The sequence below is a fragment of the Anoplopoma fimbria genome, chromosome 3 (genome assembly GCF_027596085.1).
Source record: "Anoplopoma fimbria isolate UVic2021 breed Golden Eagle Sablefish chromosome 3, Afim_UVic_2022, whole genome shotgun sequence".
Taxonomy (NCBI): Eukaryota; Metazoa; Chordata; class Actinopteri; order Perciformes; family Anoplopomatidae; genus Anoplopoma; species Anoplopoma fimbria.
In genome coordinates, this window is record NC_072451.1 from 10334124 (window position 1) to 10352647 (window position 18524).

General features: G+C 40.3%; 1 long non-coding RNA gene across 1 annotated transcript; it reads right to left on the reverse strand.

Moving 5' to 3' along the window:
- Positions 1–551: 551 nt before the first annotated feature.
- On the reverse strand, positions 552–17948 carry LOC129114901 (uncharacterized). The gene is made up of 3 exons (XR_008532730.1): positions 17848–17948; positions 1316–1425; positions 552–780 (listed from the first exon to the last, which is right to left on the reverse strand). It is a non-coding gene; the product is annotated as an uncharacterized LOC129114901 (long non-coding RNA).
- Between the last annotated feature and the right edge of the window lie 576 nt (positions 17949–18524).

Here is an 18524-nt window from a genome sequence, read left to right on the forward strand (position 1 = left end):
CATAGTGTAGTATGCCATAGAAAATGTCATAAAACAGGTCATAGTATTGAATGGCATAGAAAACAGCATTAAAATATCATAGTACACTTTTTTAATAAAATATGTAATTGTAAAGTATGCCATAAGAAATGTCATTACATATGACATAGTATTGTTTGCCATAAAAGAGTCTTAAATAATATCATAGTAAAGTATGTTTTAAAAAGTGTCATAGTATAGTATACCATAAAAGACAGCATAAAAATTAAGTAGAAGAGTTTAAAATGTCATAGTATATTATTCTATAAAATGTGTTCTAGTATAGTATGCTATAAAATAGGTCATTATATGTCATAGAACAGTATGCTTTAAAAAGTATAGTATGTCATGAGAATTTCATAAGAAATTGTATATTATTTAATAAAAAAGTCTCCTAGTATAGTATGCCATAAAAAGGTTGGAAAATATGTCATTGTAGAGTGCGCCATAAAGAAGTCCTAAAAAATAGCAGTATATTATGCCCTATAAAGTATCATAGTAGCATCATAAAAATGTTATCAAACAATGTCATGGTATAGTTGGTTATAAAAAGTGTAAGTATGGCATTAATAAAAACATAAAAAATGTCAAAGTATAGTATTTTGTAAAATATGTCCCAGTATAGTATGTCATACTATAGTTCATAGATTAAAGGATTGTCAGTGAGGTGGTATTTGTGTTGGTTCAAACAACCAGTCACTACCCTTTTGACTTCAGCGTCTGTTTCCCAGGCTGTGATGGTCTACTGCTGCTCTGAGTCATCTGAGGGAAACCAGAGAGAGGAGATGAGTATGTGTGCAGGAGGAGTGCTGTCACAGGAAGACAGGAGAAAAGGGACAATAAGGTGACAGCGATACACTGAAGAATGCATGACAGTGTTGGGAGCAGCTGAGTGTCTGCTCCAAAGATAAAAGCTCAAATCACAACGGTATTTAACCCCTCTGTTCCTCAGGCGAGGAGGCACACAGAAAGAAGAATTTGTTCTTTTAGTACAAATCCACGTTGGATTAGAAAACGTAACATAAGGATGAACAAAACTCGGATTTACTAATGTGTTCATTAAGAATGAATGGGGTTAGCACATATACAGTATACAGAAAGGAAAGCGAAAAGTTATTTTTCTTTTGAATCACTAGGTTTCATTACTATTAAAGCAGCACAGTGTCCAGGAGGTGCACCACTATTCTGGGTAGGTTTTTGGGAATAAAATGTTCTCTCACTCTTGGATTGTGGCAGCACTACAAAGAGGAAGGTGGCTCATGATAAAGCATGGACTGTAAGAAGTGGACCTACTCACCATGTCGTCACCCATTGGTTTGTGGACTGCTGTTTTGAAGCTCCGAGTTCGGCATTTTGGCCATTGCCATCTTGTTTTTTTGCAACCAGAAGTGACCCTAGAGGGTGGAGCTAAGAACAACAAAACACTGAATAAGACATTTTGAGGTAACAAAAATGTGAAAATTTACTTTCATTAGTGAAAAAACACTGAGAAAGGGATTAAGTTCAAAAACAAAAACACGGACATATCCAGACCGGCCAACGCCGTGGTAGCGACCTGTCAATCACAAGGTAGCCCCGCCCTAAAGCATACCCTACATTATGGTCTTTTTGACTCTAAATGGAGCATAATTTACTAAATGAACATCATGCTGTATTGAATAGGACTTGAAACTAGAGATGAATGCTAGTTGTTAATTAAGTTGAATAATGTACTGTCTGTGTTGACTTTTTCAATATATTTCAAATGCTAAACATAACCATACAAATGTTAATTATGTTTAAGTTGCCAAGAGCTGATATCGTAGGAAACAAATTATTTACTTTGTCTGCAGATTGAAAGTGTCTTATTATGTTGATAACAAAGTGTGATCCATATGCATTAAATGTTTTTCTTTGTTTCTTTGTTCTTTGTTTGTCTCCATTGAAAATGTATTTGCTGTCGCAAACCATAAGTATACAGCGGGTAAAATAAGTATTGAACAAGTCACCATTTTTCTCAGTAAATATATTTCTAAAGGTGCTATTGACATGAAGTTTTCACCAGATGTCGATAACAACCCAAGTAATCCATACATACAAAGACCAAACAATTAAGTTCAGAAATTAAGTTATGTGTAATAAAATGGAATGACACAGGGAAAAAGTATTGAACACATGAAGAAAGGGAGGTGCAAAAAGGCATGGAAAGCCAAGACACCAGCTGAAATCTATCAGTAATTAGAAAGCAATCCTGCCCCTTGTCAGTGCAAATTAATATCAGCTGGTTCAGTCCCAACTGATGGCCTATAAAAAGGTGTCTCATTACCAAGCTGTCACACAAGAAACATCTCATGATGGGTAAAAGCAAAGAGCTCTCTCAAGACCTTCGCAACCTTATTGTTGCAAAACATACTGATGGCATTGGTTACAGAAGGATTTCTAAACTTCTGAATGTTCCGGTGAGCACTGTTGGGGCCATAATCCGGAAGTGGAAAGAACATAATTTCACCATAAACCGGCCACGACCACCCGCCGGTAGTCTCCATAAATATTGCTACATTTTTTACTTCATCTTTTTCTTTTTTCGTGTTCATCACTAATGGCCTACAACAGAATACATTCATCAACATCTGAAAAGGAAGCGTGGTGATTTAGAGCAGCGGTGTGAGACGATCGACGCCAACAGCCGACCAACTGCTCCAGGGAGGAGAGGGAGGAGATGGAAGCTAGGCTAACCCAGCTAGAACCTGAGGCTACTCCACTACCCAGCATGCTCCTGGCTATCTGATGTTTTGTTGCAGGATTATAAAATGCATGAAAGCAACAAGAGGTTGGAGACAGTTGAGCCCACATCTTCACAGAGACCGTGTTCAATCAGTCATCCCGGATCAAGCTGCACTTGATGGGCGAATAGCAGGACAGAGAGCAGGAGTCTGGTTGGAGGAGAGGAGGTGGACTCTGTGTTTACATCATGATGCTCGGTGCTCAAACAGTCAAAATTGATGGACGTTTTCCTCATGTTGAATTTTAATGTTCAGATGTCGGCCATATTATCTGACCAGATAATTGTTTTTGTCGCTGCTGTTTACATTCCTTATGATGCAAATTCAAAAAATGCACTACAGGAATGTAGTAATATTTTTGTTTGTCATGTGTTTGTTGTCTAACAAATGGGCTACAACTGAATTTAGTTGTGCATCCCTGTGTTGCATGATGACAATAAATGATCCTTAAATGTTGAGTTGAATCCTTGAATCCTAAAGTGAGGTGACTGAAATGGGGCAAGAATGGCCAAATTAGTATCTGGCAACCTGGTGCTGGTAACAAAAACAACAGGTAGTAAGACGAAGATAACAGATGGATGGATTTCTTATCAAATCATTTAAAAAGCTCAAAGATACTCTATTCTGCAAGAGGAAGTACACCAGATGTGATCAGTTTTAGGCTTTAAGGAAAACTCAAGACTTGACTTCTTCAAAGTGGCCTTGAAAAGTCATTTGTAGCCAAATTTATATTATGAAGGGTCCTAGTAGTTTTTTGTCTTGCCCGGCTTTGTGCCGTTATTGTACTGTATATTTGATGGTTGTGTCTAGATGGTAACCCTCGATTAGCGAAACTCTGGCAAGACAGTTGAGGCTAGGCACTGACCTCGAATGGTCACTGCTATGATAGCTTGTCGGGCAATGGGTCTAGCAAGAGTTTTCGCAAGATTTGAAAAAGTCTAGGGTCATCGTCGAGACAAGACCAGAATTGAAATAAGCCAAATTCAGTTCACTTTCCGTGTGGTAGTCAGCTGATGGTGGGAGTCGGTCCACCTGCTGGCAGCTGCAGCTGAACCATGAAGCCACGGACAGCGACACCTTGGTCCGTTGGAGGACTCGGTGACACATGTAATTTACAGCTGTGCACGGCAGCGGACGAACCACGGCTGTGTTCACTTTTGCTTCAGTGCCTGAGCAGGCCTGGCCCCTGCCGTCCCCCGGGCAAGTGCTGCACAGAGCCAACAGCCTGTCAAGCCATCAGCTGGATGCTCAATCTCATTTCACATGCAAAGAGGAAGAAGAGAGACAGCCTGTTTAAAAAGAGAATATCCTCCACTTGCCCATAAGCAGGCCTGTTGCAAGAGTAATCAGCCGAATGTTTAATGAATGGCCCGAACACGGCAGCCTCCCAGTGATGTGTGGACCGTCAAATGTCTGTGCTGAGCAGCTCTCTGGCGTCCGAATGCACTTGTTTACTTCATCTTGAGAAGCGATGTGGCAGTGCCAATAGATGACATGCCTGACACACTTCACTGGCTCGAGATCATTCCGTCAACTTGGCCCTCGAGCGGCCTCGGGGGTCACAGCGGAAATGCTACTTCTGTTCTTCCTCACAAACAACCACGACACAATCCCCGCTCATTTATCAGCTCTGTTTGAAAAGTTAAAGCAAAATGAAACAACAGAAGAGATAGTCCACTTTTCTAACAACCCTAAAACGCACACAAATACAGCCACGCTATTGATCTAAAACCATATTGTTGGTGTCAGATTAGCCACGTTCAAACCAATCCTATCGTTAGACAGAATGTTGACATTCCTAAACCAGGGATTACATACAATCACGTCTCTTAAGGCCTAATAACTAACATTTTTGACCTCACTTGTTTCTACAATATCTGTGCATGACAACTATGATCAACGTATCCTCATATGTATGATTTCTTACAAAAAGTTACTTCTCATTTTTTGTGCTTTTTCCTACGAAAACCAGCAACACGTGTCAATTTTTGCTCGGTACATGCATATGGCCTTTTCAAATTAAACTTCCAGCTTCACACAAAACTTATATAGAATTAGGCAACAAAACCACTTAGTTGGGTTTAGGAATAGATTGTGAAATAGTTAATTAGGTTTAGGCAACAAAACTACTTGGTGAGGTTTAGGAAAAGATTGAGTTTGTGTTTAACCGGTCTTTATACGTCATCATTCTGGATTACGTGGATAACGTCTCAAAAAATATTGTGGGATATCTACGTATTACGGCATATTACTTTTTTTATAGGTTTTGCTACGAATTAAATGGTTGAAGAATGAGTTTGTTGAAGAAATGATGAGAGAATGGATCCAGGAGCACGAACAGCAGCTTCAGGTGTCGCCAAACACACAAGGTTCAAGGTTGACTGGAACAGAAGCCTGCTGCTGTTTAAACACTTATTGTCATGGATGGTCTTAGGAATCTAACAACACCTGGCCGAGGACGCACTTATCCAACGTATCTACACTTCACGGCTACAGACAACAAGAACTGGTCACCTTAGGGTGCTTGTGTTTCTCCAGTACCAGTTGAGACTCTTGTTATTGAGGTTCGGAGCAGATAGAGTAAAGCTTTAACCTCCCCGAGGGACAATCTGGCTTACAGAGAGCAGTCAATAATAATAAATAGGAGGAACACAACAATTATGCCCAGGGCTCTTTGCTGCCTGTCATCCCCTCTCTCTCCTCTAATCACCAGATCACATTTTGTTTGCACAGCTGCTGGAATGAGACCTCATGTAGCTCCAGCTAAGTTCAGCCAAGAAGATTTTTCTTTTTATAGGTTTAGTAGTTTGTAGTTTTTTTTCTCATAAATCCTGCCAACACCAAATGACAAAAGATTAAGATAAGATATAAGCCTTTATTGATCCCTCCCAAAAACTGGAATACCCTCCACCAGTCCCACCACAATGAATATGTTGCAATATAGCAGCTTACATAAAGCGCTTGACAATCACAAGTGTAAAGTGGACAAAAATTATGAAAACAAGGATTAGTAGCAATAGAGCTGCTGCTGCGGGCTGCCTACCACTCTACAGCTGGAAGTGAACGACTCAGTAATCTTCTCCCTTTCACTAAAGCACACTTAACAACGCCATGTCCACTGCAAACAGTCCGTGTACGTTTTGATAGTTTGTTTTATTGTTTAATCTAAAAAATTATACAGAAATACCATGTTTTTTCCGTTTAGCCCACCTTAACTCTATATAGGAAGCAAACTCCGGGTATGTAAAGGGCAGCCAATGATTAGGTGCCTTAGACTTGCACTCTCTCTAACGGCCATCATGGGGCAACTCCTCCGGTTGCAAAAAGAAGTCTGGTACTATAGAAGTCTATGAGAAAATGACTTTGTGATTGCCAGGTCGCTGCCACAGCGTTGTCTGGTCTGGGAGTTGTCCGTGTGTTCGTCTTACAACTTTAACTCTTTCACAGTGCGTTTTAACTTCACCGTAGTTACCACAATGGCAATCGCCAAAATGTGTAAGCCCCAAGGGTCCAAAACAGCAGTCCACAAACCAATAAGTGAATGCTTAATATTCACTGATTTCAGCTTCTCCAATGTGAGAATGTTTTGCTTTTCCTTGTCTTACTTTTGTAGTAAACAGAATATATTTACGGTTTGGACGGTCGCAGGGACTATAGATGACTTCTGCAGACGTTAACCTGCGCTTTTGGAAAACATGAAAACATTCAGGGGATTGGAGGGAAGCTCAGAGAAGAATCCTGGACGACGTTAGCTTTCTCCACACGAACAGGTGACAAAATCCCCTGCAGAAGGATGAGGTGGCGTATATAGGCAGGTGTCTTAGATGAGAGGAGAAGATAGAGAAAGTTTCTCGGGATCTGACACAGATGATTACTTTCTGAACTGGTAAAAGTTTGATGTGGCAATGAATAGCACTAGGAATAGGTAGAACAAATCTAGTGTCACATTTTCTCTGACATTCTTTTTGCCTTAATGGATAATTCAGATTTATCATAACTTGGGTCTTATTTCTGAAGGTTTGGCAAACATTTGTGCCAAATTTTAACCAAGTGTGATAGGGCAAGAAACACAAGCAGTCAGATGATCAGACAGGTGGAAAAAAATGTATGCAGATCATCTAAAACTGAAAATGACTCACTTAAATGTTTCTGATAATCCCTCATTGCACAGAATAACTGTGTGCACAAGCACCTGCCAGGTGACAGTTCGGGTAATGATTATTATTCGAGAATTATTCACTATTACTGTTTTTTATTATGGATAGGTCATGTTTCATCCAAGAGATGCAAAAAAAACCCTATAACAACGAATAAGGGAGAATAAAAGATGAAAGGTATCAAGCCAGTATTTCCACAAGTCACCCAGATCTTTCCTGTACAATATTTCCTCTGAAAACAAAAAGATATTAGCAGCAATAAATGAAAGAACAACATCCATTGAGTTAAAATATGATGGAAATTAAAAACCACAAGCCAACTCATGTGAAACAGAACCTGCTTGATTATCTGACCGCTCCACAATTGGATCCTAAAAAAATGAAAATTAACTAAATCGGAAGGAAAAGGGAACCAAAAATCTCAAACACAAACTCAGTTCTGCTTGTCCGGAGTTAATTCCCCTTTAATTCTTACTTTTATTCTATTTCCACTGTATGTTTCTGTATTTTAATAAAAACTTGCTTTCTGCTATCTTTTTGTAATTTTTTTGGTTAAGTTTTCACATAGTTTTGAAAGCTATTACTTTTGCATGGAGTACTTTTAATTTTCCTTTTTAAAACATTTCAAGAGAAACAAGAAATGAACCCTACAAATAAAAACTAAGTTTTGTGTCTAAATGTACTGGCTCTATATAAATTAATTATCACATAAATTTTGCAGTTATTCATTAATTCATAGACTGGCAGTTTAGAAGGGTTTCTGTTTTGCTGATCAGTAAATACATAATGTACTTTAAAACATAGCCATGTGGTAACTGTCTCTGTTATTTTGTCCATGTTTGGTGGGCAAACTTCACTATGCAATTTTATACAACACACAGCTGCGTCCCACCATTCCAAAAAGCAGCACAGCACTGCACTTTAGACTTCATGGTCTTTTTCAGAACATAAACAGTGGAGCACCTTAAAGAACACGTCCACGGTAAACAATAGCTTCCTGCTGTAAAAGGCCGGGTTTGAAGTGAAGAAGCAATTACCAGAAACGACCAGGTTCCCTCACATCTTATCAGGACAGAATGGAGTCCGCTGCCGGACAAGCATTACAAACTATTACACTTCTGTGGCTCCGGCAGCACGCTGTATTCCTGCTATCAGTGACCCTTTCACCCATAATCTGCTAGCAGATAGACACAACAGTGTGAGCTGCAGAGTAGAAAATCTGCTGTGAGTACGCTGTTGGTTCACCACATTCTGGGACTTGAGCTCAAGATTCACTTTGATTGCAGTCATCCACTCACTCATAATGATTTAGTGGTGTTGAAGGGAGAAATGCAGGACAGAAATGTCACGGTTCATCACAAATTTCAATTTGGCAGAGTCCTATAGACTTATTTTTTACTGTAAATATGTAAATCATACATGCAATTTAGCTGCCATGGCATAAATCAGTGGTCCTGCAGGTCACAACCCTATCAGTCAGAAAAACGCTACATCAACCTATCCACTACCCCAACCTCCACACACTTATTTCAAATGTTTCTTCATAAAATGACACACTACTCTCTGCGTTGGCACTATAGACTGTTCATAAGGAGTGGAGGTAGTCATCATTTCACCCATTGGTTTGAGGATTGCATTATTAAACCTTCAGTTTGGCGATTTTGCTGTTGCCATCTTGGATTATGGCATTTGCCATCTTACTTTTTGCAACCGGTGAACGAAAGTTAGAATATTTTGACTGCAGAGGAGTGATGTAAAGACGCCGTATACGGCTCTGGTAGCAGCAGGATCCAGGAAGTCCAGGTGGAATAAAACATGTATGTGTTTAAAGGTTTAAAGTCTAGGTAAGTAAATAATAATAAATATTTGTGCTAAATTTGACAAAATATTTATTTTAAACGCCCAGCCGGCTAACTTTCATTTCAGCCCGATGCTAACTTGAATGGGGATAAAATAATTTAATCTTGCAGGTCATTGGACCAAATTGATAGTAAAGCGAATCATATTGCGGGTATTGTGTTTGCTCAAAACTATTTATCCACCATTTAACAGTTGCGACGGAGTACAGTGGTGCCCATGAAGTTAGCACAGGAACACCCATGCACGACTCGAATGGCGGGCACACCGGGGGCCGGTAAGGAGACAAACAGGGAGGGACGGCTGGTAAAGTCTTTTTTCGGAATTCTTTTGATTGTCCATTGATGTGGCGGCCCAGCAGGATTTATATTTGGATATTTTATCCACGAGGAACATGCTGTATAAATGCAAACCTTCATCCCAGTAGAAACATTTTCCTCCCACACAAACGCGTCTTCGCCTCAATGGACTTGACCTTGAATTCCTGTAGCAGATAGTACAATCGTATGGTGTCTCTCTCTATGTAGCTGAGAGTTCAACAGCTTTTTCATTAAGACAATTGATTCTGAACTGCTTTTTATCCACATTCCTCAGCAACAAAAACCTGCTGAATGGAAAACAATAGTGACAAGGTTTCAGAGTGACATGATATTTTATATGTATTTTTTGAAACTATTATGAAAAGAGAGTTAAACTTTGTGCTATACTACAAGGTTCCTCAGCAGGATGACCGTTCTCCTTTGGACTGACAGAATTGACTGAATGAATAGAACCTTAGCATGCTGCTGTGTGAGAGATAGGCTTTAATGTGTACGAATTTCACTGTAAAATAACGGTAAAATACTGGCAGCAGAGATGCCAGTAATTTACTGTTATTTTAAATGTTATGGTAATTTATTTTAACAGTATCTTATTGTATATTGGATTATAGTATGTGATAGTAGAATAACTTGGTTTTACAGTAATTGATCAGTACATACCAGCATGTTAACGTTTAATTACAGTATAATGTAGATAGATAGTTGGTCACTGAATTTAGCGAAGCGTATTTCCACCACTTCGCAGAAAATACTGTATCATACTGATAAATTATAGTTATCTGCTGCTGTGACTAATCGACGGCATTAACTGTTAATTTACATGCGAATGATGAATATTTAACTATATTTTAGAGTTATTATGAAATACTATAAGATATCGTTGTAAATCAACCATAAATGTAGAGCAATTCATTACAGTGTAGGTTTTAATATGCAGACTTTTGTGTTTTGTTATGCAGATGATGAAAACACCACTTCCTTTAAAACATGTCATCCAGTTAAGTGGATATTTAGTGGTATCCATGGATCGGGGTTACACCTGGATCGTGGTTCCGCCCGCTGCCGAGGCCCTGCTTGACACCAACTGCTACTATTATTATCGGTCATATTTCTATTACTATTGCTGACATTACTACTATTATCATTATGTCTCTTATATCCACGTTACAATTATTATAAAGTCCTTTTCTGTTATTATTATAGCTGTTGTATGATCAAACTCTTTTTCTGCCCAACCAGAACCAGGTTCTGTCAAAGTTTCTTCCCGTTAAAGGGGATTTTTTTCTCCCCACTGTCGCCCCAGTTCTTGTTAATGGGGGAATGTTGGGTCTTTGTAAATTATAGTCAGTCTAGTCTCTGTATAAAAATGTTACTTGAGATGACTTCTATGAATTGAATTGAATATTTTACAGACCAATGTTTCCTTGTTAAAACATGCTGTGCTCAAATGTCCCTCCTAGATATTTTGGATTCTATATCATTATACCCGAAGGAAATATTATTTTCTTCTCTTCCTTCATTTTTCCTGTTTTAAAGCCGTAGTCTCTGTGACCTTGATTCTTAAAAGAAACTTAGAACCAAAGAGGAACCCAGTGTTGCGTTATTTGAATCATAAGGTGTTACAGATTCAAACTGTAAAAATGATAGTCTCATCTCTTTAGCTTGAAATATAGCAAACATTCTATCATCATATCATCAAGCATGATCACTTTTACTGATGAGCAGGCAACACCTCATTCCTACTGTATGAGAACATGATAATGCATGAGCATAATGTATGTCAAATTATATTTAATACATCGTAATCGAGAGTAGGGCTTCAATCATAGAGCCCTCCTGGCGGCCCCTAGAGGCCCAAAACATTCATGACACCACAGGACAAACTAAAAGGTTGTTCCTGAGGACGGCACCCTTAAGACGGAGTACAACTCTGCTTTGTGTCTTTGCTTTTTGGTTCTTGAGAGAGAGAGAGAGAGAGAGAGAGAGAGAGAGAGAGAGAGAGAGAGAGCGATAGAGAGAGAGAGAGCAGCATGTTGTTTCAATGTATTGTTTCATCCAATCCATGTAAGTGTGTACTCTTGCTAGTTTTTCAAGGTAACCAACCCTAGCTAGCAGATCGGTATCTGTAGTATTACTGCTGTCCACTTAGTATTGGAAGCATCAGTCTTTACTTTCCATCAAATATAAGCTTCTTAACCTTTACATTTCTCCTTAACACTGTAATCATCTTCAGAAACACCCCAAGCAGCTCTGCCTGGTTTTTAGTGTCTATATCCTCTGGGGTCAGGTCCAGTATAAAGACCGCTGGTCTCCAGAGGTAGGCCTACCGTGATGATTCACTGTATCTCTACCTGAACATCTCTACAGTGTTGAAGAATTTGTATTTTTGATTCCGGGGATGAATTGTCCCTTTAACAAACTCTGACCACATGGTCTGAGTTAGGCAACTTCTTGACCTTGCAGCTGAAATTCTCTATCAATTTCCCAAGTCGTGCTTCTTTTAAGGTGCGTATGTTTTATGTTATATCATGTGTTGCTATGTTGTTTGTGTTCCTTTTATCTTTTGTGCAAAGTGAATGCCTCTAGGGGCAAAAAAGGTTATCTTCATATGGATGTGGAATGAATCCTCCTGGCTGTGCTGCTGCTCAGTCTCCAGCAGCAGACTTCTGTGGTTAGAACAGTCACTGAGAGGCAGGTGGTCGTACTGGGCGGCTGTCAGGACTGTTTATAACTATATAACAGGGTGCTGCTAAGAGAAAGCTGGAAAGTGTATGTTTACATGCTTGCAAAAGCTGCATGAGAAAGAAGCCTCCTGAGAGCAGATGATTTCCAGAGGAAATAACTCAGTTAAAGAGATATGGTGAAAATAAAACCCCCACTGACATGAACACAGAGAGCTCTCACTGTGGCGGCCCCGCAGAGCTCCTCCTTTTACGGGCACAAATGAAGCCTTATGATCTCAACAGGCTTCTCTTTGTGCTGCGGAGAAAGACTATCATTATAGTAAAGTTGGGCCCAATGTTTTTAAATGACTCCTCCTGCCACCCTGCAATCTTTAAAAGAAAGTCCTAAAAGAGGCTGGCTAAACTGCACAGGATAGACTTAGCTTTTTTCTATTGTATTCTGAAAGTTACCCTTTCATGCACGAATTATGACAACCTCTTTGTTCCTCTTTAGACTTAAAAATAAAGAAAAATTCAAGGAATGAGTAACCTGTGTCACTGTGGTAGCTGATGTGCAACGATGCCTTCAAAGCTCATACATGAACAAGAAGATCTGCTTTGGGCTAGCTGTCTACTGTAGTGACCACCATGTGGAAATGGTTTAAAGGATCCATCTGTCACACAAGCACAGAGCCTAGAGGCTAGAGATCCACCAAATCCGTTGACGAAAGATCATGACTTGACCTCAGCTATATGCAAATGAGGTTAGTCCATTGCAAGGCAGCATGCTCACCAAAATCTGATAAAAACAGTCCAACTAGGCAGCGCTGGTCAAAACAAATCAATACTGTGTTACAGCACTGCCTGTTTCCAGACTCAAATGTTCGTAAAAACATATTTTATTGTACTGTTTAGGTGTGAAATAAGACAATTTGTCACCAGGCCACCATGTTGAAAACAGTCAAGCCAAAACCAAGCACCATACAAACTGAACCGTTTTATTTTCTGTTTGTTGGCTCAATTTGGTACATTTATGTGGCATAAATGCTGACCTATGCAACCAAACAATTCCATCAAAAAGATTAAACAACAACTTCACATAAACACTTGTTGTAAGTAGACAAGCAAACGGTACGAATTGCAGACATTTTTTGAATTGTTATGTCAATTTTACCTATCAGGCTCTACTTACATATCATGAAAAAGATATTTCCCTCCATTATACGCATGCCGCCTGGATTCCATTGGGTGTGTCTGCCCCGGAGCGGACACGGCCACAACAGACTGTGCTTCATGCTAAATGCTTGGGATTCTACCAGGCACCATGTAGGGCCTTTCAGAAGCGACCCATAAGTGTCTCTCCCTCTGCTCTATGGAAAGCTGAAATTGTCCATAAACGCCCTAAATTTTCATCCATTTTATATCAAAATGCTGCTTTTTACACCGCTCTACTAAGTATCATTACAATGCTGCTTTTAACGGTGTCTAAAAGCCGTTAAAGACACAGCTGCTTTGTCATTGTTTTTACTTTTGTTAATGAGCCATTGGTTCTGTTTCACATAGCCAGGGAGTTAAAAAATACGCGCTCGGTCCAATTATGATGGAGAGCAGTGTGTTGCACAGAGCAGATCCAAACCAGCAGGAAGCAGAGCGTCAGGTTCATCCGGTCAATTTTCAAAATAAACTCCCTCTGCAGACCCCTGATCGAATCATGTCATTACAGACACAAAACAACAATAAACACAATTCAAACTGATAAAAAAAAGAAACAATCTACATCACTGGAAGAAGCACAACTATCCTCATGTCTCTTTCCTGTTGTACTTTTGTGAAACTCATGTAAAACAACCAAAAGAAAGCTCCTGGGTCCATCCAGCCTCTCTCCTGTGCAAACCAAAGTGCATTTTGTGTAATTTCTTACAACAAAAAGGCAGATTGTCACCAGAGGGTTCAGCTGCACTCAGATTTCCAGATGCGTGATTTTGATTTTTCTATTATCCGTGGAATAAACCTTTTTTCTAAGAGCGAACAAAGATGTTCACATCCAAACAAGATGTCAGCTCTCAGACAATCCCGTTCTTGTCAGAGTCAGATCAGATTTGTGGAGGGTCAGAGTGGAGCCGTTCCTCATACAGACGTTTTCTGTGCAGCCTGGGGAAATCAAACGCCAGTCTTCCCCTCTTGCTGAACTCAGTGTGTGACAGTTTGTGGTGTGTTGGCAGAATGCTAATCCTCCTGGGTTATGCGGCGCTGAGACTCCAGAGACACTGACTGCTTCAGTCAGGATATTTAGATTTTGGTATGGCTTTATTTGATATTAACTTCCTCCACCGGTGTTTTCCAGGGATTTGATAGTAGAAGAAGGGATGGGTGCAGATTAAGGAAACTCACCAAATTATATTTCAAGGCCATGTTTTTCTTTGTTGACGCCAAATACTGCTGTGTGAGCACAAGAAAAAGCTTTTACCCTCCTTTGGACTGAGACACAAAGCCTTCCTTTATGTTACACTACACTCTTCATTGTCATTATGATCAAAGCATAATCAAATAGGCACGTCTTGCTAACACCCCATGCAAAGACTGACAGTCTGCTATCCTGAACAGTCCTGGTTCTGTCCACTGTCCAGGCACCCTTGTGAAAGAAAAATCATCTATAATTGAGATGTTAAATATATATGTTGGCTGTTATGTTAGTATGGATATCTTGTTTAAATGCCGAATTCCAAGCAATTAAAGATTTCCAACCTCCTACAGAGATAGAAAACAGTGGGAGTTCGATCTATCTAAAACCATCTCAAAGTGCACATTACAAATGGTTCCAAAAGACAACATGAAGTATATTTGCCTGTATTTTGGGGTTTTTTAGGGGAGTTTTTCCTGTGCCGATGTGAGGGAAGGACAGAGGATGTCGCATGTGCACAGATTGTAAAGCCCTCTGAGGCAAATTTGTAATTTGTGATTCTGGGCTATACAAAATAAACTGAATTGAATTGTATTTAAAGTTACAGTGAAGAACTTTGAACTGGTTATGAAACTGTCTCAGTTTAATCCTGATCATCTATATGACCTACATCAGTAACCAGACCATCAGAGAGAAGACTGGCTGTTTCATTAGAGTTATTTTTAAAACAATCTGTGCCACCGGGTCAGATTTTTATGAAAATCATGCAAGTTCACCAGAAACCCCTTCAGCTCAGACTCCAGCGGGGCCTCTAGCAGAGACCAGTCCACCGTGGACAGACCCAGATCCACCAGAGACCAGTCCACCGTGGACAGACCCAGATCCACCAACCGCCGAAATCTACGAAGGAGAAATAGTTGCAGCACCACCCCCTCACTGTATGAGCCTGCGATTGATGGATTTGGGTTTGATGCCTAAACTACTAATTGCTCTTTGCATGTAAGCTTATTTTAAAAGGAGCCTGATGAAGCCTATGGCGAAACGAGTTGTTGGCACGGTTCCTTTGTGAATAAATTAAGCCTCTCAGTGTGCGACGACGGCTTTTAGTTTTCTGTACAGTAGCATTTCTGACACGGAGTGCAGTGAATTTACGGGGCTCCCCCACAGCCAGAGGGTGCCTGTGTAAATGACACAACGGCAGCTAAACTGCCATTATCAGCTGTTGTCAGAGGTGCCACCCTGTTAGCATTTGCATATATTAGACTAAGTCAGCAGGGCTGTTTGCTCAGAGATAATGAAGCCTGCAGTGACTCTGGACACCTGTAAAGGCGAGTGGCAGCCTGGAAACCAGTTCACCTATCTGACGGTTCAGCACCACTTTTCAAATGGAAATCTGCCTCCGATGACACGCTCAGCTGTAGGGTTACAAGAATTATTAGCTGTAAATGTTAAAATCCCCGCGTGTGTGCCGTGGATACAACAAGCTCCAAATGGATCAACGAAACGCGTCGTTTGTCCACGAGCTCTATAACGACATATGGCAGCGCGTTCTGATCTGATCTATCAGCAGGATGACATCGTCTTGACTGTGCCTTCAAAACTGTTACGCATCATGATGGAAAAATAAATCAGTTCTATGATGTGACAACACTATGATTTATAGGTTTTATTAGGTATCATGGTTTGGGTTACAATAACTACTTTATAATGGTTAGGAAACCTCTGTCATCATTGTTACAATTATGTGCGTCGATATATATGAATTTACACATCTAAATATGAATATTTGCACCATATTTATTATCTAATATTTGCAAATGTTATCTCACCTTTTGTTATTTTCTTTTTTGTATATAATGCATGTTTTGATATTTGATATGTAAATGTCGAGCACATTGAAGGATTTTGAGGACATAGTGACTTTAAGTACAAAAAAGATATAGTAGAATACAGTCCCTGACAAAAGTCTTGTCACTTATCCATTTTGTAGAAACAACAGCTTATAACCTGACTTTTAATTTATCCATTGGTTTTAGAAATGGCTCATATGAAAGCTAAAACCCTCCCAAATTATGTTTAATATACTAAAATAAATTTGCTTCACTGAAGAAAGATTGATCATTTAATGAACACAGAAAGGTCAGATTTTGGCAAGACAAAAGTTTTGTCGCCTACAGAGAGTAATGTGAAAATTGAACAAATAATTTACTTCAAATACAAAAATATGTTGCATAACATCAGTGAATTAAGTAGTGGTGCTGTGAGATCCATATTTAATATCTTGTATGACTTCCATGAGCTTGAAGGACTGCATCCATGCGGTTCGACAATGATTCATACAATTTATTGATGAAGTCATCAGGAATAGCAAAGAAAGCAGTCTTACATGCCTCCCAGAGTTCATCAAGATTCTTTGGTTTCGTCTTCCATGCTTCCTCTTTCATTCTACCCCAGACATGCTCAATGATGTTCATGTCTGGTGACTGGGCTGGCCAGTCCTGGAGCACCTTGATCTTCTTCGCCTTGAGGAACTTTGATGTAGAGATGGAAGTATGCGATGGAGCACCATCCTGCTGCAAAATTTGACCCCTTGTATGGTTGGGAATGTAAGAGGTAGCTAATACTTCTTGATATTTTAGGCTATTGATATTGCCTTCCACCCTGCAAATCTCTCGCACACCCCCATACTGGATGTAACCCCAGACCATGATTTTTCCGCCACCAAACTTAACTGTTTTCTGGGTGAATCTCGGATCCATGCGGGCTCCAGTAGGTCTCCTGCAATATTTGCGGCGGCTGTGATGTAATTCAACCGAAGATTCATCTGAGAAATCCACCTTCTGCCACTTTTCCAGCGTCCATCCTTTTAGCAGGCTATGGGCCTTGGCAAATGCCACACGTTTTTTTAATTGCCTTTTGTTTAGTGCTGGTTTCTGGGCACTGATTCGACCATGGAGGCCATTTCGAGACAGAATTCTACAAACTGTCCTGGTTGACACGGGGACTTGAGGTGACCAGGCCTGGTGGAGCTCTGCTGCAGTGGAAATGGGGCTGGCCTTGGATTTTCGAGCCAACAAACGGTCCTCCCGAGCAGTTGTCTTGCGGGGTCTGCCGGACCTGGGCTTGTCAAAAACATCTCCAGTCTCTTCAAATCTTTTTCTTATTGTTTGTACTTGACGCTGAGACACATTGAAGGTGTCAGCCACCTCAGCAGTGGATCTGGTCTTCAGCCTCTTGATAATCAACACTTTGGTCTCAGGGTGAATCTTAGGCATGTTGTCAGAGGTCAAGTTGCAGTTGATGTGAAGGTCTGGTGTGCTGGGGTTCTTTTTATACACACCCACTAATTGATTGATCAATTATTGATCACAGGTGAGGCTGTAATCTAGGATTGGGTGCATCATATGACAAGGCGACAAGACTTTTGTCTTTGCAAAAACTGACTCAGTGGGCTTTACCAAGCTGTGAACGTTAGAATGCTTTTCAGCAGTTTCGTTTGGCACCAAAACATTATTTCAAAAGCTGTTGGGATTGAAATTAGCTATTTCTTGTAAAAAAGAAATTGATTACAAATATATTTGAGGGGCACTTAAGGTCAACTTGTACCCAAGCGACAAGACTTTTGTCAGGGACTGTACAGCAATACCACAGAGAAGAAAAAAAGGTCACCTGAATCACAGAACAGCGCTTCCTCTCATGTGACCTCTGTCCTCATTTCCTCCTGCGGTGGCTGAGACATCCATCAGCATCTGGAAGCTGTCAGTTCAAACATGAGCCTGAAAAAGAGAAATCAATGTAACGTCCTGTCTGGGTCTGCAGGCCCATTGTGGGCTCGTTAGTGTACATATGAGGGGCGGGTGGTCTGATATGCAATTCCCTGCCCTCACAGAGAAACCCTGCTGTCTGGCCTGCTGGGGGCCTCATTAACAACAGGTGGGTGACTGAGCACACACACATGTGACCACTAGCAGGTGCTTACTTTGAGGAACCCAGACAGACCCAGATCCAGCTCCGCCTCGCCGCTGAGACGGTCCCCGCTGGAAGCCAACACCAACACCATGCTGCTGGAGGCCCTGGCTGTATTGCTGGGCCCTCTTGAAATGAAGGGAGGCACGGGAGAACCAGGACTGAGCGGAGCAGACCCCTGCTGCAGTAAAATGAGTGAAACACTCTGGTGAAACACTAAAACGGACAAAATCAACAAATCAAGTTTCTTATAGTAACTTTAATACTACATCACCAATTATGCATGTAGAAGTCTACACCAGAAGAATGTTGCTGCAGGAAATTATAACAAATTATTATTATTTATTTATTTTACAAAATTTGTATATAATACATTTGGT